The following is a 24,517-nucleotide window of genomic DNA, read 5'->3' as shown; positions in this document are numbered from 1 at the left end:
ACAAAACTCAGTGAAAAATCTAAAGAAGTTGTTTTTGTTGTTGTTCCAAGAAAATTGTTTTTAATAGAAAATCACAATTTCATATTTAATCTGCAATGAACAGAAAGGTTGCACAACCAGAAAAAAATCACATAATTCAAAGGAATAACTTACCTTAATGAAACAAGTTTCTTCTTATTGGGGTAAAATTTCTATAGTTATCCAAAGATGTCTTGGGCTTAGAAAGCAGAGTCATAAATTAGCAATAATTTTCATGGAACTTAAACTTAGAAAAGATCCTTTTGTGTTCTCATTTCCCCCCACTCTTCATTATAGCTTCTGTGTTTTTTAACTGTAACTCAAATTTTGTCTTTTTTGAATAACCCTTGCATAGTAATTATATATCTCTCTTCATTTATAAAATCTTTACTCTTCCTTTATTTATTATGTCTGATGCATGCTATGTTAAGCATAAAAAGAGATCCCTTATGAAACAATAGCTTGCAGCAATATTAATAGGTGTTTTCTTAATAAAGGACAAGTGCTCTATACATAAGTCACTAGTACCTATTGTTCCAAAGAATACAAGTGATAGGCATCCTTTTTTAGTTGTTTGCAAAGAAGACATGATACTAAATATGCAGTCATTTAAGTGATAGCATGATTAGAAAATTCAATGCTTTAAAAATCCCCTAAAATTCACTCATTGTTTATAAACATTTGCTTTATGTTCTTTTGGATTAGAGGTTAAAAACATCAAAATTAATGAAAATAATATTTTTATCAGACTTGTATTTATTATTTTGAAAGTAAAATAATCTTATTAGAATTTTTAAAATTTGAGATGAGAGAAAACTTAGATATCACCTGGTTCAACACCTACTTGATGCGTGGATTATTTCTTTAACATTAATGCATTGGTTAATTTAAAAGTATTTTTTGGAGAAGGATCAAGATGGTGGAGGAGGTGGACGTGTGTTCACTCCTTCTTGCAAGAGCACCGGAATTACAACTAACTGCTGAACGATCAGCAACAGAAAGACACTGGAACTCACCAAAAAAGACACCCCACATCCAGAGACAAAGGAGAAGCCACAGTGAGATGGTAGGAGGGGTGCAATCGCGTTACAATCAAATCCCATAAATGCTGGGTGGATGACTCACAAGCTGGAGAACAGTTATACCGCAGAAGTCCACTCACTAAAGTGATGGTTCTGAGCCCCATGTCAGGCTTCCCAACCTGGAAGTCCAAAAACGGGAGGAGGAATCCCCAGAGAATCAGACTTTGAAAGCCAGCGGGATTTGATTGCAGGACCTCCACAGGACTTGGGGAAACAGAGACTCCACTTTTGGAGGGCACACAAAAAAGTGTGCTCATCAGGACCCAGGGGGAAGGAGCAGTGACCCACAGGAGACTGAACCAGACCTGCCTGCTGGTGTTGGAGGGTTGTCTGCAGAGGTGGGGGGCAGCTGTGACTCACTAAGGAGACAGGGGTATTGGGGGCAGGGGTTCTGGGAAGTGCTCATTGGCATGAGCCCTCCCAGAGTCTGCCATTAGCTCCACCAAAGAGCCTGTAAGCTCCACTGCTAGGTAGCCTCAGGCCAAATATCAAACAAGGTGGGAACACAGCCCCACCCATTAGCAGACAAGCAGATTAAAGTTTTACTTAGCTCCGCCAACCAAATCTCATTAAAGTCTTACTGAGCTCTGCCCACCCAGCTCTACCCACCATCAGTCCCTCCTATCAGGAAGCACCCATGAGCCTCCTAGATAGCTTCCTCCACAAGAGGGCAGAAAACAGTATGAAGCAGTATCACATTTCCTTCTGTGGAACTGAAAACAACAGCCACAGAAAGATACAGAAAAAGAAAAAGCAGAGGGCTTTTTACCAGATGAATGAATAACCTAAAACCCCAGAAAAACAACTAAATGAAGAGGAGATAGGCACCCATGCAGAAAAAGAATTCAGAATAATGATAGTGAAGATGACCCAAGACTTCGAAAAAAGACTGGATGCAAAGATCGAAAAGTTTACCAAAGACCTAGAAGAATTAAAGAGCAAACAGAGATAGGCAACACAATAACTGAAATGAAAAATACACTAGAAGGAACCAATAGCCAATTAACTGAGGCAGAAGGGCGAGTAAGTGACCTGGAAGACAAAATGGTGATAATCACTGATGCGGGAAAGAATAAAGAAAAAAGAATGAAAAGAACTGTAGACATCCTAAGAGATCTCTGGGACAATGCTAAACGCACCAACATTTGCATTATAGGGGTCCCAGAAGGAGAAGAGAGAGAGAAAGGACCCGAGAAAATATTGGAAGAGATTATAGTTGAAAACTTCCCTAACATGGGAAAGGAAAGAGCTACCCAAGTGCAGGAAGTGCAGAGAGTCCCAGGCAGGATAAACCCAAGGAGAAACACACCAAAAGACATATAGTAGTCAAATTGACAAAAATGAAAGACAGAGAAATGCTATTAAAAGCAACAAGGGAAAAATGACAAATAACATACATTGAACTCCCATAAGGTTAACAGCTGATTTCTCAGCAGAAACTCTGCAAGCCAGAAGGGAGTGGCATGATATATTTCAAGTGATGAAAGGGAAGAACCTACAACCAAGAATACTCTACCCAGCAAGAACTCATTCAGATTTGATGGAGAAATCAAAAGCTCTACAGACAAGCAACAGCTAAGAGAATTCAGCACCACCAAACCAGCCCTACAACAAATGCTAAAGGAACTTCTCTAAGCGGGAAACATAAGAGAAGGAAAGGACCTACAAAAACAAAGCAATTAAGAAAATGGTAATAGGAACATACATATTGATAATTAACTTGAATGTAAATGGACTAAATGCCCCACCCAAAAGACACAGACTGGCTGAATGGATACAAAAACAAGACCCATATTTATGCTGTCTACAGGAGACCCACTTCAGACCTAGGGACACATACAGACTGAAAGTGAGGGGATGGAAAAAGATATTCCATGCAAATGGAAAGCAAAAGAAAGCTGGAGTAGCAATACTCATATCAGATAAAATAGACTTTAAAAGAAATAATGTTACAAGAGACAAGAAAGGACACTACATAAAGATCGAGGGATCAATCCAAGAAGAAGAGATAACAATTATAAATATATATGCACCCAATATAGGAGCACCTCAATATGTAAGGCAAATGCTAACAGCTATGAAAGAGGAAATCAACAGTAACACAATAATTGTGGGGGACTTTAACACCCCACTTACACCAATGGACAGATCATCCACACAGAAAATTAATAAGGAAACACAAGCTTTAAATGACACAATAAATCAGCTGAATTTAACAGATATCTATAGGACATTACATCCAGAAACAGCAGATTACACATTCTTCTCAAGTGCACATGGAACTTTCTCCAGGATAGATAACATTTTGGGTCATAAATCAAGCCTTGGTAAATTCAAGAAAATTGAAATCGTATCAAGTATCTTTTCTGACCACAGCGCAATGAGATCAGAAATCAATTACAGGAAAAAAAACTGTAAAAAACACAAACACATGGAGGCTAAACAATACGCTACTAAATAACCAAGAGATCACTGAAGAAATCAAAGAGGAAATCAAGAAATACCTAGAGACAAATGACAATGAAAATGCAATGATCCAAAACCTGTGGGATGCAGCAAAAGCAGATCTAACAGGGAAGTTTAGAGCAATACAATCCTACCTCAAGAAACAAGAAACATCCCAAATAAACAATCTAACCTTACACCTAAAGAAACTAGAGAAAGAAGAGCAAACAAAACCCAAAGTGAGTAGACAGAGAGAAATCATAAAGATCAGAGCAGAAATAAATGAAATAGAGACAAAGAAAACAATAGCAAAAATCAATGAAAATAAAAGCTGGCTCTTTGAGAAGATAAATAAAATTGATAAACCTCTAGCAAGACACATCAAGAAAAAGAGGGAGAGGAGTCAAATCAATAAAATAAGAAATGAAACAGGAGAGGTTACAACGGACACCACAGAAATCAAAAAGCACCATAAGAGCCTACTACAACCATCTATATGTCAATAAAATGGACAACCTGGATGAAATGGACAGATTCTTAGAAAAGGTATAACCTTCCATGACTGAATCAGGGAGACATAGAAAATATGAACAGACAAATCACAAGTAATGAAAATTGAAACTGTGATTTAAAATCTCCCAAGAAACAAAAGTCCAGGACCAGATGGATTCACAGGTGAATTTTCTCAAACATTTAGAGACCAGCTAACACCCATCCTTCTCAATTTCCTCCAAAACACTGCAGAGGAAGGAACACTCCCAAACTCATTTTGTGAAGCCACCACCACCCTGATACCAAAACCAGACAAAGATACTACAAAAAAGGAAAACTACGGGCCAATATCACTGATGAATTTAGATGCAAAAATCCTCAACAAAATACTAGCCAACAGAATCCAACAACACATTAAAAGGATCATGCATGATGACCAAGTGGGGTTTATCCCTGCAATGCAAGGATTCTTCAATATATGCAAATCAATCAATGTGATACACCACATTAACAAACTGAAGGATAAAAACCACATGATCATCTCAATAGATGCAGAAAAAGCTTTTGACAAAATTCAACACCCATTTATGATAAAAACTCTCAAGAAGGTGGGCATAGAGGGAACCTACCTCAACATAATAAAGGCCATATATGACAAACCCACAGCAAACATCATTCTCAATGGTGAAAAACTGGGAGCATTCCCTCTAAGATCAGGAACAAGACAAGGAAGTCCACTCTCGCCACTACTATTCAACATAGTTTTGTAAGCCTTTGCCACAGCAATCAGAGAAGAAAAAGAAATAAAAGGAATCCAAACTGGAAAAGAAGAAGTAAAACAGTCACTGTTTGCAGGTGACATGATATTATACATAGAAAATCCTAAAGATGCCACCAGAAAACTACTTGAGCTAATCAATGAATTTGGTAATGTTGCAGGATACAAAATTAACACACAGAAATCTCTTGCATTTCTATACAGCAACAATGAAAGATCAGAAAGAGAAATTAAGGAAATAATCCCATTCACCATTGCAACAAGAAGAATAAAATACCTAGGAATAAACCTAACCAAGGAGGTAAAAGACCTGTACTCAGAAAACTGTAAGACACTAATGAAAGAAATCAAAGAAGACACAAACAGATGGAGGGATATACCATGTTCTTGGATTGGAAGAATCAATATTGTGAAAATAATTGTACTACCCAAAGCAATTTATAGATTCAATGCAATCCCCATCAAATTACCAATGGCATATTTCACAGAACTAGAACAAGAAATTTTACGATTTGTATGGAAATGAAAAGACCCCGAATAGCCAAAACAATCTTGAGGAGGAAAGACGGAGTTGGTGGAATCAGGCTTCCCAACTTCAGGCTACACTACAAGACTACAGTGATCAAGACAGTATGGTACTGGCACAAAAACAGAAATAAAAATCAACGGAACAGAATAGAAAGCCCAGAGATAAACTATGGTCAACTAATCTATGACAAAGGAGCCAAGGATATACAATGGAGAAAAGGCAGCCTCTTCAACAAGTGGTGCTGGGAAATTTGGAGAGCTATGTAAAAGAATGAGATTAGAACACTTCCTAACACCATACACAAAAATAAACTCAAAATGGATAAAAGACCTAAAGATAAGGCCAGACACTATACAACTCCTAGAGGAAAACATAGAAAGAACACTCTTTGACGTAAATAACAGCAAGATCTTTTTTGATCCACCCCCTAGAGTAATGGAAATAAAAACAAAAATAAATAAGTGGGACCTAATGAAACTTCAAAGCTTCTGCACAGCAAAAGAAACTATAAGCAAGATGAAAAGACAACCCTCAGAATGGGAGAAAATATTTGCAAACAAATCAACAGACAAAGGCTTAATCTCCAAAATATATAAACAGTTTATCCAGCTCAATATCAATAAAACAGACAACCCAATCAAAAAATGGGCAGAAGACCTAAATAGGCCTTTCTCCAAAGATGACATACAGATGGCCAAGAGGAACATGAAAAGCTGCTCAACATCACTAAGTATTAGAGAAATGCAAATCAAAATGACAATGAGGTATCACCTCACAGAGGTCAGAATGGGCATCATCAGAAAATCTACAAACAGTAAATGCTGGAGAGGGTGTGGAGAAAAGGGAACCCTCTTGTTCTGCTGGTGGGAATGTAAATTGATACAGCCACTATGGAAAACAGTATGGAGGTTCCTTGCAAAACTAAAAGTAGAACTACCATATGACCCAGCAATCCCACTACTGGGCCTATACCCAGAGAACACTATAATTCAAAAAGACACATGCACTCCAGTGTTCATTGCAGCACTATTTACAATAGCCAGGTTATGGAAGCAACCTAACTGTCCATCAACAGATGAATGGATAAAGAAGATGTGGTACATATATACAATGGAATATTACTCAGCTGTAAAAAGAAAGGAAACTGGGACATTTCTAGAGACATGGATGCACCTAGAGACTGTCATACAGAGTGAAGTGAGTCAGAAAGAGAAAAACAAATACCGTATATTAACACATATATGCGGACTATAGAAAAATGGTACAAATCAACCGGTTTGCAAGGTGGAAACAGAGACACAGATGTAGAGAACAAACATATGGACACCAAGTGGGGAAAGCGGGGAGGGTTGGGGGGGAATGAATTGGGAGATTGGGATACCAAATTGTACATTCTAAATATATGCAGTTAAATGTAAAAAATAAAAAAAAATAAAAAGTTAAAAAAATAAAAAATAAGAAAATGAAATATTTGCGATTTTGTGCTATTACAGATATCATATAGGAAACAATGGTGGAAATTACAAGATACATATTGGGCTTTCCTAGTAAACCTTTTTTTAATTAATTAATTTATTTATTGACTGCATTGGGTCTTTGTTGAGGTGCACAGGCTCTCTCTAGTTGTGGAGAGTGGGGGCTACACTTCATTGTGGTGCATGGGCTTCTCATTGCGGTTGCTACTCTTCTTGCAGAGTACGGGCTCTAGGTGTGTGGGCTTCAGTAGTTGTGGCACATGGGCTCAATAGTTGTGGCACATGGGCTTAGTTGCTCTGCAGCATGTAGGATCTTCCTGGCCCAGGGATCTAACTGGTGTTCCCTGCATTGGCAGGCAGATTCTTAACCCCTGCACCACCAGGAAAGCCCTCTAGTAAACATTATAGTAATAAATGCATGTGAAAAATATTGTAATAAGCTTATGTTTCAAAAAAGAAAAAAGTCACTGTCATGTGTTTCATGTATATTAAGTCATTTAATTCTTACAATGTCTAGAAGCTAAGTATTTTTTTATCTCTGATTTTCAGATGAGGGCATTGAGGTACAGAAAGAATTACTGATTTCCCAAGATCTCAGAGCTAGGAAATGGTGAAGGCAAACTTCAGACCCAGGTGATCTGATTTCATAGGTCTATAAGCTTAACCTTCATGCTGTTTTTTAAGGAAAAGTGGTCTGGAAGTGACAAGGTAACAATGAGAGATTACTAACAAATTATCTTCTTGTCCAGAGATATATAAATTATGGAAGAAGGAACATTCTCCTCCCCTTAAGAAAGCTCCAGGGGAAAAAAAAGTCATGTCTTAGCCTCAGGCAAGGACAGAAAGGAAGAATTCTGTGAAGAGTTTCAGGTTAAAGGAGGAACTCTTTATAATGAACAGGGGTTTCAGAGATTGCTGTGGAAATGTTTGAGAGGAAGTACAGGGCAGCCTAGGTATAGGAATATCAGTTATGTAAGATTTACAAAAATGTAAAGCATATTGCTATTAACTGGCCTTGCTGTATCAGAGTGGAGGTCTGCTGACACCTAGCAGTGTACAGCACCTGCTTAGGATTCTAAGTAGAATATTGAAGAGCTGTGTTGTTGACCCTGAAAGGTCCCTCTTCTGGTGACTAGGGAATGCCTCTTGGATAAATCAACAATGGCTAGTACACAGCTGTGTATTCCATTTCTAGCTGTTTGTTTATTTGATTTTATGTTTCTCTTTTAATGTCTTGCCTTGTTATATTTCTTTTTTAATTGCATGAAAAATTAATGAAAGAATTATACTATTCAAAAGTTTTAAAAATATTATATATACTTCAGATTATTCAACCTCTCTTTTTAAAGAAATAATAAATTACAGATGAAGCTATAACCTCTGTGTTCTCATTATCTCATGTGTTTTTCTTTCTACCCCCAGAAGAATCTTCTATTTTTTAATATGATATGAATCTAAACTCTAGTTTATACATTAACTCTACATAAGAATACTATATACTTCATAAAAAATCATACTTGATTAAAATTTCTGCATATTTTATATGTGCTTTTACTTTTAGCAAATAGAAAAATTAATGGGATAAATATTGTAATAGGTTGTGGTTAAAAAACTATTAAATGAAGTGAAAGAGTTCTAGGGAGAAAATTATAAAACATCATTGAAAATCATCAAAAAATTTGAATAAATGAAAAGATATTCATGTTTTGTGAATATTAGGTCTCAATATTTAAAATGTTAAATTTCTCCAAGTTAAAAAAAAAGATAATATAATTACACTCAAAATCCCAATAGCTTTATGGGGGGAGGAATCTTGATACATAGATTCTAAAGTTCTGAAAAAATTATGAAAGTTCAGATCAAATTTGCCCAAGACTATTCTTAAAAAAAAAAAAAAAAAGATTTAAAGGTGGTGGGATGTTCTCACAATAAATCAGTGTGTATAATTATTTCCCCCCTCAGTAAACATTGCCAGTTGTTTTCCAAATAAATGTACGGGAACTTGGTAAAAAAAAAATAAAATCAGTGAGGAAATGATTGCATTCAACAAATTGCACTGAAGCAATTAACTTTTGGAGGGAAAAAATAGATCCTTCTCTCACATTAGGCATAAAATAAATTTCAGTTGGGATAAACATCTAATATGATATACAGATACTTGTTAGAATTGAAATAACACATGTACCTTAGGAAATTCGGGATAAGAAATGATATCTAGGCAAGATACAAAACAGAAATCATAAGGAAAAGATTAATATATTTGATTACATAAAGTATTAAACATTTTAAAACAAAGTATCACATACGCAAATGTAAATATAAAGAAAGACTAGAATAAGCTATTTACAACAGATCTAATAGAGAAAATATGTGTCAATAAGATTTACAGAATATTCACAAATCAATTATAAAACGTATTCAGTAACAAAATAGGCAAGAATATGTATAGATATTTCAAAGAAGATAAAATACAAATACATAATAAACATGAATAGCTATTTAACTCATCTAGTCATAAGGGAGATGAAAATTAAAACAGCAAGATACAATTTTACGCCTTTAATATGCACAAAACTAATTAAATATATAATCGTATGAACTATTTACAAATATGTAGAGAAGTGATTCAGCTGCTTGACTCTTTTCTTTAGATGTTTACAAATTTGTTGAAACAGAAACTATATATTAATTATTTTTATGAATATAGTATATAGAACAGCAGAGGCTCAATACTTTTTTTTACAACTTTTATTGAGATACGGTTAACATACAATAAACTGCATATATTTAGAGTGTGCAGTGTGGTATCTCAATCTCCCAAATCATTCCCCCCCAACCCTCCCCGCTTTCCCCACTTGGTGTCCATATGTTTGTTCTCTACATCTGTGTCTCTGTTTCCACCTTGCAAACCGGTTGATTTGTACCATTTTTCTATAGTCCGCATATATGTGTTAATATACGGTATTTGTTTTTCTCTTTCTGACTCACTTCACTCTGTATGACAGTCTCTAGGTGCATCCATGTCTCTAGAAATGTCCCAGTTTCCTTTCTTTTTACAGCTGAGTAATATTCCATTGTATATATGTACCACATCTTCTTTATCCATTCATCTGTTGATGGACAGTTAGGTTGCTTCCATAACCTGGCTATTGTAAATAGTGCTGCAATGAACACTGGAGTGCATGTGTCTTTTTGAATTATAGTGTTCTCTGGGTATAGGCCCAGTAGTGGGATTGCTGGGTCATATGGTAGTTCTACTTTTAGTTTTGCAAGGAACCTCCATACTGTTTTCCATAGTGGCTGTATCAATTTACATTCCCACCAGCAGAACAAGAGGGTTCCCTTTTCTCCACACCCTCTCCAGCATTTACTGTTTGTAGATTTTCTGATGATGCCCATTCTGACCTCTGTGAGGTGATACCTCATTGTCATTTTGATTTGCATTTCTCTAATACTTAGTGATGTTGAGCAGCTTTTCATGTTCCTCTTGGCCATCTGTATGTCATCTTTGGAGAAAGGCCTATTTAGGTCTTCTGCCCATTTTTTGATTGGGTTGTCTGTTTTATTGATATTGAGCTGGATAAACTGTTTATATATTTTGGAGATTAAGCCTTTGTCTGTTGATTTGTTTGCAAATATTTTCTCCCATTCTGAGGGTTGTCTTTTCATCTTGCTTATAGTTTCTTTTGCTGTGCAGAAGCTTTGAAGTTTCATTAGGTCCCACTTATTTATTTTTGTTTTTATTTCCATTACTCTAGGGGGTGGATCAAAAAAGATCTTGCTGTTATTTACGTCAAAGAGTGTTCTTTCTATGTTTTCCTCTAGGAGTTGTATAGTGTCTGGCCTTATCTTTAGGTCTTTTATCCATTTTGAGTTTATTTTTGTGTATGGTGTTAGGAAGTGTTCTAATCTCATTCTTTTACATAGCTCTCCAAATTTCCCAGCACCACTTGTTGAAGAGGCTGCCTTTTCTCCATTGTATATCCTTGGCTCCTTTGTCATAGATTAGTTGACCATAGTTTATCTCTGGGCTTTCTATTCTGTTCCGTTGATTTTTATTTCTGTTTTTGTGCCAGTACCATACTGTCTTGATCACTGTAGTCTTGTAGTGTAGCCTGAAGTTGGGAAGCCTGATTCCACCAACTCCGTCTTTCCTCCTCAAGATTGTTTTGGCTATTCGGGGTCTTTTCATTTCCATACAAATCGTAAAATTTCTTGTTCTAGTTCTGTGAAATATGCCATTGGTAATTTGATGGGGATTGCATTGAATCTATAAATTGCTTTGGGTAGTACAATTATTTTCACAATATTGATTCTTCCAATCCAAGAACATGGTATATCCCTCCATCTGTTTGTGTCTTCTTTGATTTCTTTCATTAGTGTCTTACAGTTTTCTGAGTACAGGTCTTTTACCTCCTTGGTTAGGTTTATTCCTAGGTATTTTATTCTTCTTGTTGCAATGGTGAATGGGATTATTTCCTTAATTTCTCTTTCTGATCTTTCATTGTTGCTGTATAGAAATGCAAGAGATTTCTGTGTGTTAATTTTGTATCCTGCAACATTACCAAATTCATTGATTAGCTCAAGTAGTTTTCTGGTGGCATCTTTAGGATTTTCTATGTATAATATCATGTCACCTGCAAACAGTGACTGTTTTACTTCTTCTTTTCCAGTTTGGATTCCTTTTATTTCTTTTTCTTCTCTGATTGCTGTGGCAAAGGCTTACAAAACTATGTTGAATAGTAGTGGCGAGAGTGGACTTCCTTGTCTTGTTCCTGATCTTAGAGGGAATGCTCCCAGTTTTTCACCATTGAGAATGATGTTTGCTGTGGGTTTGTCATATATGGCCTTTATTATGTTGAGGTAGGTTCCCTCTATGCCCACCTTCTTGAGAGTTTTTATCATAAATGGGTGTTGAATTTTGTCAAAAGCTTTTTCTGCATCTATTGAGATGATCATGTGGTTTTTATCCTTCAGTTTGTTAATGTGGTGTATCACATTGATTGATTTGCATATATTGAAGAATCCTTGCATTGCAGGGATAAACCCCACTTGGTCATCATGCATGATCCTTTTAATGTGTTGTTGGATTCTGTTGGCTAGTATTTTGTTGAGGATTTTTGCATCTAAATTCATCAGTGATATTGGCCCGTAGTTTTCCTTTTTTGTAGTATCTTTGTCTGGTTTTGGTATCAGGGTGGTGGTGGCTTCACAAAATGAGTTTGGGAGTGTTCCTTCCTCTGCAGTGTTTTGGAGGAAATTGAGAAGGATGGGTGTTAGCTGGTCTCTAAATGTTTGAGAAAATTCACCTGTGAATCCATCTGGTCCTGGACTTTTGTTTCTTGGGAGATTTTAAATCACAGTTTCAATTTTCATTACTTGTGATTTGTCTGTTCATATTTTCTATGTCTCCCTGATTCAGTCATGGAAGGTTATACCTTTTCTAAGAATCTGTCCATTTCATCCAGGTTGTCCATTTTATTGACATATAGATGGTTGTAGTAGGCTCTTATGGTGCTTTTTGATTTCTGTGGTGTCCGTTGTAACCTCTCCTGTTTCATTTCTTATTTTATTGATTTGACTCCTCTCCCTCTTTTTCTTGATGTGTCTTGCTAGAGGTTTATCAATTTTATTTATCTTCTCAAAGAGCCAGCTTTTATTTTCATTGATTTTTGCTATTGTTTTCTTTGTCTCTATTTCATTTATTTCTGCTCTGATCTTTATGATTTCTCTCTGTCTACTCACTTTGGGTTTTGTTTGCTCTTCTTTCTCTAGTTTCTTTAGGTGTAAGGTTAGATTGTTTATTTGGGATGTTTCTTGTTTCTTGAGGTAGGATTGTATTGCTCTAAACTTCCCTGTTAGATCTGCTTTTGCTGCATCCCACAGGTTTTGGATCATTGCATTTTCATTGTCATTTGTCTCTAGGTATTTCTTGATTTCCTCTTTGATTTCTTCAGTGATCTCTTGGTTATTTAGTAGCGTATTGTTTAGCCTCCATGTGTTTGTGTTTTTTACAGTTTTTTTTCCTGTAATTGATTTCTGATCTCATTGCGCTGTGGTCAGAAAAGATACTTGATACGATTTCAATTTTCTTGAATTTACCAAGGCTTGATTTATGACCCAAAATGTTATCTATCCTGGAGAAAGTTCCATGTGCACTTGAGAAGAATGTGTAATCTGCTGTTTCTGGATGTAATGTCCTATAGATATCTGTTAAATTCAGCTGATTTATTGTGTCATTTAAAGCTTGTGTTTCCTTATTAATTTTCTGTGTGGATGATCTGTCCATTGGTGTAAGTGGGGTGTTAAAGTCCCCCACAATTATTGTGTTACTGTTGATTTCCTCTTTCATAGCTGTTAGCATTTGCCTTACATATTGAGGTGCTCCTATATTGGGTGCATATATATTTATAATTGTTATCTCTTCTTCTTGGATTGATCCCTCGATCTTTATGTAGTGTCCTTTCTTGTCTCTTGTAACATTATTTCTTTTAAAGTCTATTTTATCTGATATGAGTATTGCTACTCCAGCTTTCTTTTGCTTTCCATTTGCATGGAATATCTTTTTCCATCCCCTCACTTTCAGTCTGTATGTGTCCCTAGGTCTGAAGTGGGTCTCCTGTAGACAGCATAAATATGGGTCTTGTTTTTGTATCCATTCAGCCAGTCTGTGTCTTTTGGGTGGGGCATTTAGTCCATTTACATTCAAGTTAATTATCAATATGTATGTTCCTATTACCATTTTCTTAATTGCTTTGTTTTTGTAGGTCCTTTCCTTCTCTTATGTTTCCCGCTTAGAGAAGTTCCTTTAGCATTTGTTGTAGGGCTGGTTTGGTGGTGCTGAATTCTCTTAGCTGTTGCTTGTCTGTAGAGCTTTTGATTTCTCCATCAAATCTGAATGAGTTCTTGCTGGGTAGAGTATTCTTGGTTGTAGGTTCTTCCCTTTCATCACTTGAAATATATCATGCCACTCCCTTCTGGCTTGCAGAGTTTCTGCTGAGAAATCAGCTGTTAACCTTATGGGAGTTCAATGTATGTTATTTGTCATTTTTCCCTTGTTGCTTTTAATAGCATTTCTCTGTCTTTCATTTTTGTCAATTTGACTACTATATGTCTTTTGGTGTGTTTCTCCTTGGGTTTATCCTGCCTGGGACTCTCTGCACTTCCTGCACTTGGGTAGCTCTTTCCTTTCCCATGTTAGGGAAGTTTTCAACTATAATCTCTTCCAATATTTTCTCGGGTCCTTTCTCTCTCTCTTCTCCTTCTGGGACCCCTATAATGCAAATGTTGGTGCGTTTAGCATTGTCCCAGAGATCTCTTAGGATGTCTACAGTTCTTTTCATTCTTTTTTCTTTATTCTTTCCCGCATCAGTGATTATCACCATTTTGTCTTCCAGGTCACTTACTCGCCCTTCTGCCTCAGTTAATTGGCTATTGGTTCCTTCTAGTGTATTTTTCATTTCAGTTATTGTGTTGCCTATCTCTGTTTGCTCTTTAATTCTTCTAGGTCTTTGGTAAACTTTTCGATCTTTGCATCCAGTCTTTTTTCGAAGTCTTGGGTCATCTTCACTATCATTATTCTGAATTCTTTTTCTGCATGGGTGCCTATCTCCTCTTCATTTAGTTGTTTTTCTGGGGTTTTAGGTTATTCATTCATCTGGTAAAAAGCCCTCTGCTTTTTCTTTTTCTGTATCTTTCTGTGGCTGTTGTTTTCAGTTCCACAGAAGGAAATGTGATACTGCTTCATACTGTTTTCTGCCCTCTTGTGGAGGAAGCTATCTAGGAGGCTCATGGGTGCTTCCTGATAGGAGGGACTGATGGTGGGTAGAGCTGGGTGGGCAGAGCTCAGTAAGACTTTAATGAGATTTGGTTGGCGGAGCTAAGTAAAACTTTAATCTGCTTGTCTGCTAATGGGTGGGGCTGTGTTCCCACCTTGTTTGATATTTGGCCTGAGGCTACCTAGCAGTGGAGCTTACAGGCTCTTTGGTGGAGCTAATGGCAGACTCTGGGAGGGCTCATGCCAATGAGCACTTCCCAGAACCCCTGCCCCCAATACCCCTGTCTCCTTAGTGAGTCACAGCTGCCCCCCACCTCTGCAGACAACCCTCCAACACCAGCAGGCAGGTCTGGTTCAGTCTCCTGTGGGTCACTGCTCCTTCCCCCTGGGTCCTGATGAGCACACTTTTTTGTGTGCCCTCCAAAAGTGGAGTCTCTGTTTCCCCAAGTCCTGTGGAGGTCCTGCAATCAAATCCCGCTGGCTTTCAAAGTCTGATTCTCTGGGGATTCCTCCTCCCGTTTTTGGACTTCCAGGTTGGGAAGCCTGACATGGGGCTCAGAACCATCACTTTAGTGAGTGGACTTCTGCGGTATAACTGTTCTCCAGCTTGTGAGTCATCCACCCAGCATTTATGGGATTTGATTGTAACGCGATTGCACCCCTCCTACCATCTCACTGTGGCTTCTCCTTTGTCTCTGGATGTGGGGTGTCTTTTTTGGTGAGTTCCAGTGTCTTTCTGTTGCTGATCGTTCAGCAGTTAGTTGTATTTCTGGTTCTCTTGCAAGAGGGAGTGTGTGCAAGTCCTCCTACTCCACCATCTTGATCCTATCCCTGTTTTCTGGTATTTTTAATTTGTTTGTAAACTAAAATAAGAGCACATTTTCTAATTTTACATATTTAATTTCTCAAATCTTGAATTTTTTTTTACTGATTTCAATTGTTTATAGTTTTCTAGTAAAATTCTCCAGTTTTCATCTTTTGATTATATGTTTATTTTCTTGAACAGTATAAATATACTTATTTTAAAGGTTTTAAAAATATATAATTTATATTTGCATAACCTATGGGTGTTTCTACTTTATTTTTTCTTTTGTTTTTTTGGTCTTGTACTATCTTTTGATGTTCCTATTATTTTCTGATTGACTGATTAATATGTTGTTTAAAAAAGTATTTGCTCTAGTTAATGATATCATTTTCCAAAGTGAGATTAAAGAATGTAATGCAGTTTCAAAGACTGTGATTGGGATTTAATTTTAAGAGAGAAATGGACATCATAGAAATTGGTATCTATATTCCAGAACCAAAAATTTTAATAGCTGATATGAAATTTTCCTTGCATGTGCTTAGCCATAAATTAAGAAAAAAATCAGTTCACTCAAAACCTGACCCTGGAAATTATCCAAACTGAAGCAAAAAAGAAAAATGCAGAAAGTATAATCAACAGAGTCTCAGCAACTTGTGGTATAATTTTAACCTGTGTAAAGTTTGTACATTAGTTTTCCAGAGGAGAAGGGATATAAGGGAATAAAAATATTTAAATATATAATGTTCATTATAGATTAACATACTAAGTGAAATAAGCCAGACAAAGACAAATATTATATATTGCTTAAATGTGGAACCTAAAAAAAAAAAAAAAAAAAAAAAACAGAGAGAGATAGAAATGAACTTATATACAAAACAGAAATAGATCCAGAGACATAGAAAACAAACTTACGGTTACCAAAGGGGAAAGGTAAGGGAGAGGGATAAATTAGGAGTTTGAGATTAACATATACATAATACTATATATAAAATAGATAGCCAACAAGGAATTATTGTACAGTACAGGAAACTATACTCAATATGTTGTGAAAATCTGTAAGGGAAAAATAATATATATAACCGAATAACTGAATCACTTTGCTGTACACCTGAAACTAACACAACATTGTCAATCAGCTATGCTTCAATTCAAAAAAAGACTTAAACACCCCCCCAAACAGACAAAAATATATAATGTCCACGTACTTTCCAATTTTGATTAAAAATTCAATTTATAGGTCTAAAACAGTCATACATAGGTACATCATGGTCAATTTCTTCAATCAAAGACAAATCAAACGTTTTAACACCAATCAGGAACAAAATACATAGTACATACAAGGGAACAAAAACAAGAAGACCTCAGATCTTTCATATGTAATAATAACACATAAAGAAGTGGAAGTACATTTTTAAAGTAATAAAATAAAAGCAAATCTCTTGATGTCAAATTCTATATCCAATCAAAATATACTTTAAAATGTTATTTTTAAATCGATAGAAACTGGGTGAATCAGTCACTATATTCTCTCTATATATATATTTCTCATATTTCTTCAAATATAAGAAATGCTAAAGAATATGATTGCATTGTGGGTGGTTTATAAATATGTAGAAATAAATTGTATGACTGTAACACAAAGGGTAGGAGAAACAAATAGTTATATTTTTATATTTATATATAATATAAACTCATTACTGTGAAATAGACTGATAATTTAAGAATGAACATTTTAATCCCTCTAAAATTAAAAACAAAGCATAGCTGTAAACTAATAAAAGAGTTAAAGTCAGTTAAAAAAAACATTCAAAAGAAAGCAGGAAGGAGAAAAAAAGGAAGGAACAAATGGGAGAAACAGAAATCATTGGAAGGTGGTAGGTTCAAAGCCAACTGCACTAATTATTACATTAAATGTAAATGAACTAAAACATTCTACATTGCCAAGTACTTAGGTAAGGGTAATGAACACATATGAAGAAAATTCAGTCTGGGAATTCTGTTTCTACTAAAGCTACTGGAATAAAATCTAAAAACTGCTCATCCAATGTGAAAATACAAGGAATACTTATTTTGTAAAATGTCCATTGTTTCCTCCAATGATTTTATGATGTTCTCAGAATATTGCATAGTAAATAAATGACAATATTCAATATAATGCACAAAAAAAAGGATCTGAAAAACATACACATAGAAGACTATTATACCTCAGTAAAACAATGATTCTATAACTGGCTTATAATCATATAAATAAACTTTAACAAACAGTTGAGTTCTAAGATTTGTACAAAGTTCTAAGAAATGTAAAAATGAAAAATATGAATCTTTCAGTGCCATATCTTTTTAATTCATATTTTGAATTTTCCACTTAAATGCAATTTAAAAAATGAATGCAGTATGTTTTGTTCACTGGAGAACAGTCTGCCAGAAGGTTAAGCCTTTAAAAAAACTTCTAAATCCAGAAGATGCCAGAAAAGAAAAACAAGTCAAGTAAAAGAAATATATTTTTTATGAAAACAAGTCCTAAAATATCTTAGCAATTGATAAAACATCTTATGGATAATTCTAATTTATGTAATTTAGCATTTATTCACACCAAGTATAACCATTTATACGTGCTCGTATTTATTAGTATGTAGTTTATTTATACTCCCGTTGATAGTAAAGGGGGCAGAGAAACAAGTTAAACTACCCTATGTAGGTAGTGTGGTTGTAAAAAGTGGAACCATATCTTTAAAGTACTAAAAGGAAAACAAATCTCTTGATGTAGAATTCTATATCCAACGAAAATACACTTCCCAGTATAAATCCCAAGTGTAGGAAACTACAATAGAAAAAACCTAATTTCTTCTATTTTAATCTTAAGGAATAAATTAATACAGAGGAAAATATTTTTAAAAAATTTAAATGTGACAGTATGTCAACTCATTAAAACTAAAAATTATGAGGTGAGTAGAATTTTGAATATTGATGAAATATTTTATATTACACACAATATTTTATTAAAATATTCAATATTTAGGTATAATATTTAATGGAAGAAAACCTACCTCTTAAAACTATATACTAAAACATTTTTGGATTAAAAAATCTGGGATTAATTTTGAGCAATATAGAAAGATAGGAAATGGACTGATTATGAATGGTGTATGTATGGGGCAGAATCAGCTAGATATAGGTGGTTTGGGGATGGTGATATGTTTATGAGGTTTCATTACACTATTTCTACTACTTTTGCATATGTTCAAAATTTTTTCATAGAAGAAAAAAGCCAATGTGATTTAGGAGATGTCCTTGTGACATTACTATTAGAAGAATGGATACTATATTCAATAGTCTGTGTGTTACTGATTTAAGAGTTGTTGCAGAGAAAATTTTGAGCAGCAGACAGTATGTATAAAAGGGTAACATTTTCAAGCAAAAGAAAGAAAAGGTATGATAACTTATGGGTATCAGAAGAGATTAGAATGAAATTAATATCAAAAGATAATTGTATGAGAGAAATGCTCAGTTTTATAGCAGTATCACATATGATTAGAACTCTAACAGCTGTAACGAGAAACACACATTTTCAGAGTAATAAAGTCATCTAGAAAGGAAGAGTCTTCTTGCATGAGGGAAGTGCAAAAATCTTATTCAATCTTCAAGTATAATATTAAACACCTTCTCTTTGGAAATCATTCCTGTTGTTACAGAACAATATAAATAATCAAACCTCCCATGCCCAGCCTTTCATAATCACATAGCTCAGTACATATTCACCAAACACTTAAAGTATTAAACTGTGATCATGGTTTTAGTTGTTTACTTTCTAACCTAGAAACTTCTTTCTAAAAGGAATAATGTTTTATTTGCTCTGTGTCTGCAATACTCAGTATGGTATCAAGCACAAACTGAACCAATAATTGTTGAATAGATCAACCCTGGTACCTCTAGAAGTGTCAGTACACATTTTGAAACAAATTAGCAACATTTATTATTAAATAATTATTTATCTCATGCTGGAGTTAGCTTGGGGATTTTTTTTTTTTTACCATCAACTTTCCTATTGATTCAGTTCTTAGACCAAAATACATTCCTGAACATATATGTTATTGCAGATTTCAAGACAAAGTTATGTCAAAGATATCTGTAATATTTGCATGTAAATTTTTTTCTAAAAGAAAATAGAAATAGAAACTTGGGGAAAAAGTTTGTTCTATATCATATTAATCACAAAAGTATAATTTTCCTCTGAGAATGAAGAATTTATAAGTTCAAAGAAATCAAATAGCCCTCATTCAAACATAAATCCATATATAGAGAGAAGTGTGGATATAAACTAAGGAATTTTGATTCATTTGTTAATGAAAAAGAAACAAGGTAAAATATTTTAAATGGAACTGACAATATGAAAAATGTTGATAGCAACTCTGAAGATAATTTTTGAAAGCAACAACTTTGGTGATGGCTTCTTTCATCTTCAATTCATTAAATTAATGTCAGAAAGACTGACAACTTTTATATTATAAAAGAATTCCTTTAAATCAATTTTACTTCAATTTTATTTAAATTAACCAAATTACTAAAGTCAAATTTGTGGGGAAAAGAAAAACAAAACTACATTCACATATTTAAAAATTTGAAAAGCATAAAAAATGAGGTATGTAGATAAAGATTCTACCAGAAAACTGCTAGCAGTAATCAATGAATTTAGTAAAGTAGCAGGATACAAAATTAATGCACAGACACCTCATGCATTCCTATACACTAACAACAAAGAGCAGAAAGAGAAATTAAGGAAACTCTCCCATTCACCATTGCAACAAAAAGAATAAAATACCTAGGAATAAACCTGCCTAAGGAGGCAAAAGACCTGTATGCAGAAAACCATAAGACACTGATGAAAGAAATCAAAGATGATACAAACAGATGGAGGGACATACCATGTTCCTGGATTGGAAGAATCAACATTGTGAAAATGACTGTACTACCCAAAACAATTTACAGATTCAATGCAATCCCTATCAAATTACCAATGGCATTTTTCATAGAACTAGAATGAGAAATTTTATGATTTGGAAATTCAAAGACCCCGAATAGCCAAAGCAATCTTGAGAAGGAAAGAAGGAGGGGAAGGAATCAGGCTTCCTGACTTCAAACTATACTACAAGGCTACAGTGATCAAGACAGTATGGTACTGGCACAAAAATAGAAATATAGACCAATGGAACACAATAGAGAGCCCAGAGGTAAATCCATGCACCTATGGGCACCTTATCTTTGATAAAGGAGGCAAAAATATACAATGGAAAAAAGACAGCCTCTTCAATAATTGGTGCTGGGAAAATTGGACAGCTACATGTAAAAGAATGAAATTAGAACACTTCCTAACACCATATACAAAAATAAACTCCAAATGGATTAAAGACCTAAAGGTAAGGCCAGACACTATAAAACTCCTAGAGGAAAACATAGGCAGAACACTCTATGACATACATCAAAGCAAGATCCTTTTTGACTCACCTCCTACAATAATGGAAATAAAATCAAGAATAAATAAATGGACCTAATGAAACTTGCAAGTTTTTGTACAGAGAAAGAAACCATATACAAGACAAGAAGACAAGCCTCAGAATGGGAGAGAATATTTGCCAACAAAGCAATGGACAAAGGATTAACCTCCAAAATATACAAGCAGCTCATGAAGCTTAATACTAAAAAAGCAAATGACCCAATCCACAAATGGGCAGAAGACCTAAATAGACATTTCTCCAAAGAAGACATGCAGATGGCTAACAAACACGTGAAAAGATGCTCAACATCACTAATCATTAGAGAAATGCAATTCAAAGGCACAGTGAGGTATCACCTCACACCAGTCAGAATGGCCATCAACAAAAAAACTAGAAACAATAAATGCTGGAAAGGGTGTGGAGAAAAGGCAACCCTCCTGCACTGTCGGTGGGAATGTAAGTTGGTACAGCCACTATGGAAAACAGTTTGGAGGTTCCTTAAAAAACTAAAAATGGAACTACCATATGACCCAGCAATCCCACTACTGGGCATATACCCAGAGAAAACCATAATCCCAAAAGAAACATGTACCATAATGTTCATTGCAGCACTGTTTACAATAGCCAGGATGTGGAAGCAACCTAAATGTCTACCAATAGATGAATGGATAAAGAAGGTGCTGTACATATATACAATGGACTATTACTCAGCCATAAAAAAGAATGAAATTGAGTTATTTGTAATGAGGTGGATAGACCTAGAATCTGTCATACAGAGCGAAGTAAGCCAGAAAGAGAAAAATACCGTATGCTAACTCATATATATGGCATCTAAAAAAAAGAAAAAAAAAATGGTACTGATGAACCCAGTGACAGGGCAAGAATAAAGATGTAGATGCAGAGAATGGACTTGAGGGCACAGGGTGAGGGGCTAGGGCAAAGGGGAAGCTGGGACAAAGTGAGAGAGTAGAATTGACATATATACACCACCAAATGTAAAATAGATAGCTAGTGGGAAGTTGCTGCATAACATAAGGAGATAAACTTGATGATGGGTAATGACTTAGAGGGCCAGGTTAGGGAGAGTGGGAGAGAGTCATGGGAGGGTGGGGATATATGTATAAATACAGCTGATTCACTTTGGCAAACTTCAAAAATTGGCACAGCAGTGTAAAGCAATTATATTCCAATAAAGAGCTTTAAAAAAAAAGAGGTATGTAGAGAAATTCTCTCTTGTACTCCTAAGTGCCATGCATCAAGTTTTCTTCCCTAATGGCAATACAGTTTAATAGTAGTTTGCGTATGATTCCAGATGTATATTCTTCCCTCAGGGTCTGTTTCCAGAAAAAAAACTCTCTAAGATAGAAGTTTTCATTGCAGATATTGGAATTTTTTTTCAAAAAATTTTAATGCTATTATAAATTATAAATCTTATTTTTTTTAAATGTTGTGTTCTAATTTGGGGAGTTGATGTATTAGTTTGGCTGCCATAACAAAATATCACAGACTGGGTGACTTAAACAACAAAGACCCAGATGTTGGCAGTTTTGTTTTCCCCTAAGTCCTGTCTCCTTAGTTTGCAAATGGCTCCCTTCTCTCTGTGTCCCCACATGGCCTTTCCTCTGTGTGTGTACATCCCTAGTGTCTCTTCCCCTTCTTTTATGGACATCAGTCTTATTGGATTAGGTCCCATCCTTATGACCATATTTAACCTTAGTTACCTCTTTAAAGGGGCCCATCCCCAACTATAGTCACATTAGAGTTTGGGGCTTCAACATATGAATTTAAGGGCAACACAATTCAGCCCATATAAGCTGATATATAGAAATTCTCTCCCCCTTGCTCTCTTTTTTTCTTTTTTGACATGTTAACTTTGTATTAAAGAAACTTGTTAATTTATTTCTAATAATTTTCTGTGTTTTTATTCCCCACGTAAGGATTTGTCATCTCAGTTAGTGGCAGTCCTTATTTCCAATTCCTTTAGCTGTTATCTGTTTTCTTTGTCTTACTACACAGGTGAGGATTCTTAGCAAAATGACAAATAGAAAGATTATAAGAGGTAGCCTTGCCTTACTATTTCAAGGAAAGTTTTCAATATTTCACAGTTAAGATTGCTATAAATATATTTTATCAGAATAATAAAGTCATCATACATTCCTTTTTTTCTAAGCTTTTTTTTTTTTTTTATCTTGAGTGAATATTGTATTTTGTTAAAGAATTTTCCTGAATAAATGAAGAATAGATGATTTTCGGAACTTCCCTGGTGTTCCAGTGGTTAGGAGTCCATCTTCCAATGCAGGAGATGTGGGTTTGATTCCTAGTGGGGGGGTGGGGGTGGGCGAGGATCCCACATACCATGAGGCAACTGAGCCTGCACACTCTAGAGCCCATAGGCCACAACTAGAGAGAAGCCTGCATGCCACAAGGAAGAGCCCGCACACTGCATCGAAGAATCCTGCGTGCTGCAGTGACGATCCTGTGTGCCACATCTAAGACCCAACACAGCCAAATAAATAAAAAAATAAATATTAAAAAATAAAAGAATACATGATTTTCTCCATATATTTTGTTAATGCCATGAATAACATCAGTTAGTACTTAAATATTAAAACATACCTCTGTTTCTGTTATAAAGCCAATCACTTGTATGTGTGTGTGTATATATATATATATATTTATATTTATATTTATCTGAATTTTACTTGCTAGAGTTTTCCTTAGGAGTTTAATATAATATACATAGGTAGGACTTTATTTTTATTTGTTCTACTTGGAATTTGTCAGGCACCTATTTTTGGCTTGGTATAAATATTTCAATTCTCAACTAAATAACCTCAAACGTTGCTTTGTCACACTCTCTCTTAAAATTCTCACTATATTCTTCTTATAGTTCAGTCTCTCTCTTCTATATTTTATACCATTTGTTTCTTTGTAATCTATTTTAGATATTTTCTCTTAACTTATTTTTCAGCTTATTATTTTTTCCTTTAGCTATGTCTAACATTTTAAACCTATCCATTGAAGTCTTAATTTCCTTTATTATAATTTTCAACTCTAGAATTTCAATTATGTTTTTTTATAATTCCCAATTCTCTGCTAGAATTATTAATCTTGCTTTTTGATGTCTGCCACTGATAACTCCATTTGTTTGTAGCTCTATTATTTTTGTTGTTTCTGCTGATCTTTATCTCCTTGTTTATCTAATTTTTTAAATTGTGTACTCAATGTCACACTTGCAAATATGTTTGGGTAATTTGAGACCTATGATGAAGTAAAATTTCTCTGGAGATATATTTTCTGCCAAATTTCTGACCAATTTTTCTAATAAACTTTCCACTTGGATGAGTAAATTTTGATTATGTAAATATTTCATAAGGGATATTTTTATGTTTAAAAAGTTAAACTTACATCACATTTCTTAAAAACCTCTTAATTTAAGCTGGAAAAATTATTTATAACTTCCAAAAACTATAACATGTAATTGTGCCTCAATGTTTCAAACTGTTTTAATGTGAAATGTAACTGTGTTTTTTCTTTGCTGTGTTAAAAAGTTGAAACACAAAGTTTCTTCCTGCTTTTACAGAAATTTTAAATATTAAGCTTTCCTTTTGTTCAAGAAAAGAA

This window comes from Hippopotamus amphibius, chromosome 6, assembly GCF_030028045.1.
Source record: "Hippopotamus amphibius kiboko isolate mHipAmp2 chromosome 6, mHipAmp2.hap2, whole genome shotgun sequence".
In the NCBI taxonomy this organism is placed as follows: domain Eukaryota; kingdom Metazoa; phylum Chordata; class Mammalia; order Artiodactyla; family Hippopotamidae; genus Hippopotamus; species Hippopotamus amphibius.
This window is presented reverse-complemented; position numbering follows the sequence as displayed.